Raw genomic sequence first — 8853 nt, forward strand, 5'->3', positions numbered from 1 at the left:
ATAGATAGAGAAACAGTGGAAACAGTGGTTGACTTTATTTTTCTGGGCTCCAAAATCACTGCAGATGGTGATTGCAGCCATGAAATTAAAAGACGCTTACTCCTTGGAAGGAAAGTTATGACCAACCTAGACAGCATATTCAAAAGCAGAGACATTACTTTGCCAACAAAGATCTGTCTGGTCAAGGCTATGATTTTTCCAATAGTCATATATGGATGTGAGAGTTGGACTATAAAGAAAGCTGAGTGCTGAAAAATTGATGCTTTTGAACTGTGGTATTGGAGATGACTCTTGAGAGTCCCTTGGACAGCAAGGAGATCCAACCAGTCCATCCTAAAGGAAATCAGTCCTGAATATTCATTGGAAGGACTGATATTGAAGCTGAAACTCCAATACTTTAGCCACCTGATGCGAAGAGGTGACTCATTTGAAAAGACATGGATGCTAGGAAAGATTGAAGGCAGGAAGAGAAGGGGACAACAGAGGATGAGATGGTTGGATGGCATCATCGACTCAATGGGCATGAGTTTGAGTAAACTCTGGGAGTTGGTGATGAACAGGGAGGCTTGGCGTGCTGTGGTTCATGGGGTCGCAAAGAGTCAGACACGAATGAGTGACTGAACTGAACTGAACTGACCTGACCTGAGAGGTAAATATGAAATCTGCCTCTGATCTAGAATACCTCGGTGTACATTCAAGAATAAAATTAATAGAAATAAATATTTAAAAATCAACAATAAATTAGTATTATATTCCTTACTTTAGTTTCAATTTAAAGTTACTGTGTATAACATCAACATACAAAAATCAGTTGTATTATCTATATGCCAAAAACAAACCAGTAGAAGATGAAACTAAAATAAGACATCATTTACAAATCAAATAGTGGTGAATGAATATATGCAAGATTTATTGGAGAAAAAGATAAAATTCTATTTGCAGATTTAAAATTCTATTTTAAAAATTTAAATAAATGGCTGTACCATACTTATGGGCTAGAAAACAAAACATCTTAAAGATACCAATTTTCACAAGTTTACTATAGGTATAATGCAACCTCAGTAAGGATTTCATAGATTTTTTTTGTAATATTTGATAGGCAAAATTTCTGCTGAGTTACAAAGGATAAAAAATAATGACACACTGTAAAAGAAGGATAACAAAATGAAATTATCAGAGATCACTAATTATTCTAAAGTGAAAAAGTGAAAGTTGCTCAGTCATGTCCAACTCTTTGCAATCCAGTCCATGGAACTCTCTAGGCCAGAATACTGGAGTGGGTAGCCTTTCCTTTCTCCAGGGGATCTTCCCAACCCAGGGATTGAACCCAGGTCTCTGGCATTTTGGGCAGATTCCTTACCAGCTGAGCTATCAGGGAAGCCCTAGTTAATTAAGACAGCATATTATTGTTGTAGGAATAGACAAATAGACCAATGGAAGATAATTGAACTTAGAAACTGACTCGTATATATGTGAACCCTTAATTTATGATAAAGTTATTATTAAAATGGAAAAGGACAGTCTTAACAGCAAACAACTCTGGGAATATTTGATGTCTATATGGGAAAAAGTGAAATTGGATATCAATTACAGAAGAAATCAATTCCAAATGAATTATAGACATAAACCTGAAAGTCAAAAAATTAAAGAAGATTATATAGAATATTTTCATGGCAGTGGGTTAGGGAAAATTTTTCTTAACTTAGGTACAACAAAAAATTCATAAATTTGACTGCATTAAAATTAAGAATCCGTTCACAAATGAAAATCATTAACAGAGCAAAAAATAGTAAGATATCTGCAACTCATATAATCCAAAAAGTATTTATCTTCAGAATATATAAAGAATTCCAACATATCAATAGAGAAAAGACAGATAGCCCAATGAAAAAAAAGTGAGCAAGAGACTGTAAAAAGGACTTCAAAAAGAGAATATAAATGGCTAATATTGTTATAGAAAATTCTTCACCTACACTAACAATCATGGGAAAAGCAAATTAAGATCACATGGGTTCAACATCATATAATCGGATAGGTAAACGTGGACAATCTAAAGTCCAAGTAAGGAATCTATGAAGCAGAGAGCAATTGGATATTATAAACAATTCAACCACTTTGAAATCAATTCAGCATTACTATTAAAGTTGAAATAATACATACCCAATAAGCGAGCAATTCCACTTGTGGAATACATGTGTCAGTAGAACTGTACATTTCATAGTGTTTCCAAAATGAAAAATAAATCCCTGCTAACTAAATGAATGAATGGTGGCAGATTCATACAATGGAATGCTGCTGCTCATAAGTCACTTCAGTTGTGTTCGACTCTGTGCAACCCCATAGATGGCAGCCCACCAGGCTCCCCCGTCCCCGGGATTCTCCAGGCAAGAACACTGGAGTGGGTTGCCATTTCCTTCTCCAATGCAGAAAGGTGAAAATGAAAGTGAAGTCGCTCAGTCGTGTCCAACTCTTTGCGACCCCATGCACTGTAGCCCACCAGGCTCCCCCATCCATGGGATTTTCCAGGCAAGAGCACTGGAGTGGGGTGCCATTGCCTTCTCCGATACAATGGAATATTATAATGCAAATGAATGAGTCACAGCTATCAGCAGCAACACAAATGAACTGTATGCATAAAACTGAACAAAAGAAGTGAGACACGAAGGAATACATACAATGTAATTCCATTTTTATAAAGGTTGAAAACAGGCAACACAAAGCTATATTGTTTAAGGATCCATAAAGTAATAAAATTGTAAATGTACTTGGGGCTGGTGCACTGGGAGGACCCAGAGGGATGGAATGGGGAGGGAGGAGGGCGGAGGGTTCAGGATGGGGAACACATGTATACCTGTGGCGGATCCATTTTGATATTTGGCAAAACTAATACAGTTATGTAAAGTTTAAAAATAAAATAAAATTTAAAAATAAATAAATAAATAAAACAAAGGAAAAAAAAAGATTAAGTGAAGAAGATTAAGAAAAGCTAGTGAAAAACCCATAATCTTTGTATTAAAATGGTTTTCTGGTTAAAAAAAAAAAAGAAATTTAATTTGTTGAAATTTTCTCATATATAAATGGAGATACAAATAAATCCAGATTCAAAAGATTTCTGAGATAATTGAAGAAGTTAATCCATGTAACAGACTCACCCCCCACTTAAAAAGAAGTAGAGATCACTTAATAGCACAGTTATTCATAATTTGCTCCTTGGCCTTGCTATTAATGTTCGTGGTGTTAGTATTGCCACTGATTTTTTATCTTTTGAAATCTCTGAGAACATAAACATGTATCCAAAATGAAGTTTCTCACAACGTGATTTTTTTTCCTTTTTGAGTATAATCTTTGTACTTTGTTCTTATAATATCTTATAATATCAAAAAGATGAGCAAGAAGAAAAAAATGGACAGAAAATAAGATAATATTTGATTATATTTGGGGGTAGGTGGTGAATGAATGACAATCATAATTTGAGAGATGGCTTAATTTTTAATGAACTTAGAGGTACTGTACAGGGCCACTCACACTCCTACAAATGAAAGAGCCCCTCATGGTGCTGATTTTAGAAAAATGATTCACAAAGTATTTTCAGAATGTGGGGCTCTTCAATGACCCTCAAATTGTGTCACCAATGTGGTAGCATGTTTCAGTGATAACCAAGTGGTAATTTTTCTAGCCATCTTCAAAGGTCTCACTTCATTACTCTCATCTTCTCTCTCAGATTCTTAGGCTGTAGCTGACTCTCTCACTGTACCTTTTTTTTGGGGGGGGGGGTCTTTTTTTCCCAAATATATTGAAATATAATTGACATGTAATATTGAGTAACTTTTAAGATGTACAGTGTGATAATTTGATACTCTCATTGTACTTTTAACATAGTCTCCTTGGCCCTTCTTCTCTCAAATATGTGTCCACAACTTGCTCACAAAGTTTTCAACAATTGATGCTCATTAACACCTCTGAACTTGAGTCCACAGGGCACCTTTAGCTTCTTAGGGAAATTGATCCCCATGTGCATTTTCTAAAAGGAACAGATAAAACCTGGGTCACTGTTGATAACACAGGATCTGCAAAGAAGTCCATATCTTGGCTTCTAAGGAGAGCAACATAATTTATCACAGATCAGAAAATTTAGGGTATTTTCAGTATGATCAGTCCCCCTTTTTCATCCTATCATTGCTACTTTTTACAGTTTTTTGGTATGCTATTAGCCCCTGTTAAGTAGAACCCTGTCTCTCAAGAACTGAAGTTTAATCTAATTTGAATTATTTGAAGTAATAGAGAAAATAATTCTCTTCTATTTAGTTAAGCCTTATAAGGTTGAGTACTTCCATGAAAGAGCATGGCAGGATAAGGCAAGACAATACAAATAAATTATGCTAATTTTTTGCTATTTGTAGACTCATATGTGAATCTCACCTTTGATTCATCTTTTAGTATCAACCAGGTAAACAGACCACCAGTCATTCAGACTGTGAACAGTATAAGCCCTTTATGTTTCTAGTTTCCAAAATCACTGATGGAATCATTAGTGGACATAGACCATGAAATTTTACCATCGTGAAATTCTGGAAGAAAATGTAAAGCCACTGTTAAAAATTTCAGGTGAGTACAACCAGGGAAATAAGATCCAGATCTGAGAAAACCAGATTCAGGTTTCACCTTACCTGGTCTCTCAATATTCATGTATGGCCATCATGGGATATCAGTGATGTCTGAAAGTATATGACTTTTCTAACTAACCATACAGGTTGATTAAAGGATCCCTTAAAATGTCCTTTGCCACAAGAATATTTTTAATCAGATAAGGCTACAGGTGCAAAAATATGTAACTATCAAGTTTGCCTTCCTTAGAGACTACCAGTATATCTACAAAGAACTATAACCAATAATACTGGCATCAATTTCCTCATTTCTGTGCTCTACGAACAGTGGAAACACATATTTTTGAGATTTATAACCAGCCTCTATTCCTAGATACCATTCAGCAGTCTTCAAAACTTTGAGCAAAATCCATTCTGGGAGCTATGTCCTGTGACCGCCACAATATCTCTCTCCCCACTTGTATGCCAGATCAGTGCCCAGAAGACTCTGGCAATGAAGTGTAAGTGAAAAGTGAAAGTGTTAGTCACTCAATCGTGTCCAATTCTTTGCAAATGCCATGGACTCTAGTCTGCCAATTTCCTCTGTCCATGGAATTCTCCAGGCAAGAATATTAGAGTGGGTTGCCATTTCCTTCTCCAGGGGATCTTTCTGACCCAGGGATCAAACCAGGTCCCTTGTATTGCAGGCAAATTCTTTACCATCTGAGCCACCAGGGAAGCCCATAAAGCATAAGGCTTAATGCATATCAATACAATTTAGTGATGGCAGAAGCCTGGACATAGGAAAAAACTTATGGTATAAAATGATAGCATTCTGAAACAGTCTCATAATCTTAAAGGCCAAATAGATGTTCATCCGAAATAAATTCAGGAAGGTAACAAAAACAAACAGCTTTGGATTGGGGGTTTATAGCATTGCCTGTACTGGGAGAATTTCCACAGGTTACTTTAAAGAGGAAACCAGGCAACTAGACTGTGAAGGAGATGAGGGTCAGCTACATATATAATGAAGTATCAGGTAGTGTATGAAGGGGAACACAAAAAGAAGAGAAAAGAAGAACAAAGAGAAAAATTTATACCAAGAACATAGAAGTAAAAAAGACATAGAGAACTAAAATCTGATAAAATTATTTAAATGTAGGAAATTTATGAATATTTTATAAGTAAGGACATGTACAGACAGAGTCATTCTTGTGTGACATGTCTGTGTTAAGAACCCAGGAATAGGAGAAATGACAAAAGCTTTATTAATTGAAACAGTATTTTATGTTTTGGTGTTTTTAACTCCATTATATGAATTCTCTATGCACATCATTCCTGTGTGTATTTTAGATCATTCTTTGTGTTTAGTCATTTTTATTCATGTTTTAATGTGAAAATATTGATCCATTAAAATATTCACTTGCCAAAAAAGAGCTTTATGAATGAAGCCACTTACATAGGAACCCTGGGTCTTCCAATGAGCCATCCCTAGTCCAGCGGGATGCCACTTGGGGCCAATTTGGATCAAGAGTTGATAATATGACCTGATTCTGTTGGTTGCAATTAACTTCATTTTTCCTAGCCTGAGAAACTCCAGTTTTGATCACTGACCTTCCCTTTTCCCTTTAGATCTACTAGAGGTCACTAATGAAAACCAAACCACATTTACTGAGTTTATTTTGTTGGGCCTCACAAATCAACCTGAACCCAGGTGGTGATATTCACCTTTTTGTTCCTCGCCTACTTGCTAAGTGTCCTAGGAAATCTGACTATCATCATTCTCACTCTGGTAGACCCTCACCTCAAGACTCCCATGTGTTTCTTCTTCCAGAATTTCTCCTTCTTAGAAGTTTCCTTCACATCCATTTTTATTCCCAGGCTTCTGACCAGCTTGACAACAGGAAATAAAGTTGTCAGCTTTGCTGGCTGCCTGACTCAGTATTTTTTTGCTATACTCCTTGGGGCAACAGAGTTTTACCTCCTGACTTCTATGTCCTATGTCCACTATGTGGCCATCGGCAAACCCCTGCATTACCTGACCATCATGAGCAGCAGAGTCTGCATACAACTTGTGTTCTGCTCCTGGCTAGGGGGAGCCCTGGCTATCTTGCCACCAATTATCCTGATAAGCCAGATGGATTTTTGTGCCTCCAATGTTCTGAATCAATATTATTGTGACTATAGACCCATCCTAGAGGTTGCCTGCTCAGACACAAGCCTTTTAGAATTAGTAGTCATCTTCTTAGCTGTTTTGACTCTGGTGGCTACTCTTTTGCTGGTGACACTTTGTTATACATATATTATCAGGACCATTCTGAGGATTACTTCTGCCCAGCAAAGGACAAAAGCTTCTTCCACTTGTTCCTCCCACATGATTGTCTTCTCGCTATCTTATGGCAGCTGCATCTTTTTATATGAACCCATCACCAAAAAAAGGAGGGAATTTCGACAAGGAAATATCTCTGCTCATGACTTCAGTTAGCCCTTTGTTGAACCCCTTTATTTATACCCTAAAGAATTAACAGGTGAAGCAAGCTTTTAAGAACACCATAAAAAAAATTACAAAATTTTAATAATCATAATTTATTCTTTTAATTAATAAAATTAACAAATAATTGAGTCAATACATATCTAATAAGTGTTGACTATGTTTCAAGGGATATTCTGGGCACTGAGAATAGAAATACAAGAAACATAGCTCCCAAATTTCTAAGAACCTCCAGGCCAGTATCATAGAGAGATATAAAAACATATAAATTATAATGAAACTAAATAAATTATATTACAAAGAAATAAATGAGATGCATAAAAAATGATTTGAGACAACTTTGCTCTTGATATTATGATTTCTCGCTTTTGAGACATTTGATTTCTCACTTTTGAGACATTTGAGAGGCAAAAATGGTGTATAATGGAAACAGTAGGAGGATATTAATTTAGAGTGAATGGTAGGAGCCCAGTAGTGAAGATATTTATTGCACATTTAAGAGTTAACTAAGTATTACTGAGCCAAGAGAAATTATAAGAAAGTAATATATCAATTTTGCTTTATGAGGAATATAATAAAGCCGTGAATACATTAACTTTTACATACAAGATGAGTGACAAGCAATTACTCAAGAATAGCATTCAAGCAAACAATAATGAAGGTTTCATTATGGTCCATAAGATAGAGAGAAAGGACACAATTACAATCTCAATTCAAGCAATGTAGTGGACAGAGATGAGAAAGTTTTCCAGCTTGGAAGACTGCATGGTTGATAAAGCCATAAATCAAATGAAGGATTCAAGAGAAAAACATGTCTCAGCTTAATACTCACAAGTTATATTTAATCAAGTTTGTTTTGAAGCACAGATGAAAAAATAAATGTATGAGAAGTATTTGTTTATCAGTGTGCCAATGGACTCAGCTTTAGGAAATGTAAAATGTAAGCTTAATTTAAAGGTAAATTTGAGCAAGCTATCCAAGGAACAAGTGAGGCTTGGACATAAATGTCTGGCTTTTATCTCAGAGTGATTGAAGAGCACAGACTTAGGAAACAGTCTGAAAAATAGTTTCTAATCAAGGATATTCTGAAATAAAGTCTGCCAATAGTAGCCATCAGAGAGATGAAAGAGGAGGAAGAGGAAGGAGACAGTGGAAAGAGAAGAAGGGAAGGAGAAAGGAAAGAAGGGAGAAAGGAAATAAAGAGATATAGAAAAGGAAGTAAAACGTCCCCCTGGAAGTCAGAAATTATAGGCTTAAAAATTGTCAGAAGTGGAAGCAAAGCAGTCAAATTGACAGTGCTAAAAAGGTTCACTATATTTTCAAAGTTTTATAAGTCAAGTTCAAAATTATTTCAATCTAGTAATGCCAGACAACTAGAGGTCATGTAGAGAAGGAAAAGACTGTCATACCTAATTTTAAAATAAATTAAAGTCTTAGACATGCAAGGTAGACACTGAAGGAAATAATGAGAACAAGAAAAATCTTGAATCTACTTGCCTGGCAAGTGGAAGCATTTCACTGTGCCTCTTTTCATAATAATAATCCACCATATGTGCTGTTTGATATTTTCCCTAGAATTAGTGTCTTATGATTTCTTCTGAAAAGCTTCCTCAATTGTGTTTTTTAAATTTATTTCTAATTGGAGGATAATTGATTTCTGCCATACAACATTAACCAGCCATAAGTACACATACGTCCCCTGCCTCTTGAATCTTCCTCCCCTCCACCTCCATCCCACCCTTCTAGGTTGTCACCTAGCACTGGGTGACAGATCCCTAC

At 35.9% G+C, this 8853-nt stretch overlaps 1 pseudogene; it reads left to right on the forward strand.

The window, feature by feature from the left end:
* Positions 1 to 4544: 4544 nt before the first annotated feature.
* On the forward strand, positions 4545 to 7159 carry LOC112584400 (annotated as a pseudogene).
* The last annotated feature ends 1694 nt before the right edge of the window (positions 7160 to 8853 follow it).

The sequence above is a fragment of the Bubalus bubalis genome, chromosome 4 (genome assembly GCF_019923935.1).
Source record: "Bubalus bubalis isolate 160015118507 breed Murrah chromosome 4, NDDB_SH_1, whole genome shotgun sequence".
NCBI classification, from domain to species: Eukaryota; Metazoa; Chordata; class Mammalia; order Artiodactyla; family Bovidae; genus Bubalus; species Bubalus bubalis.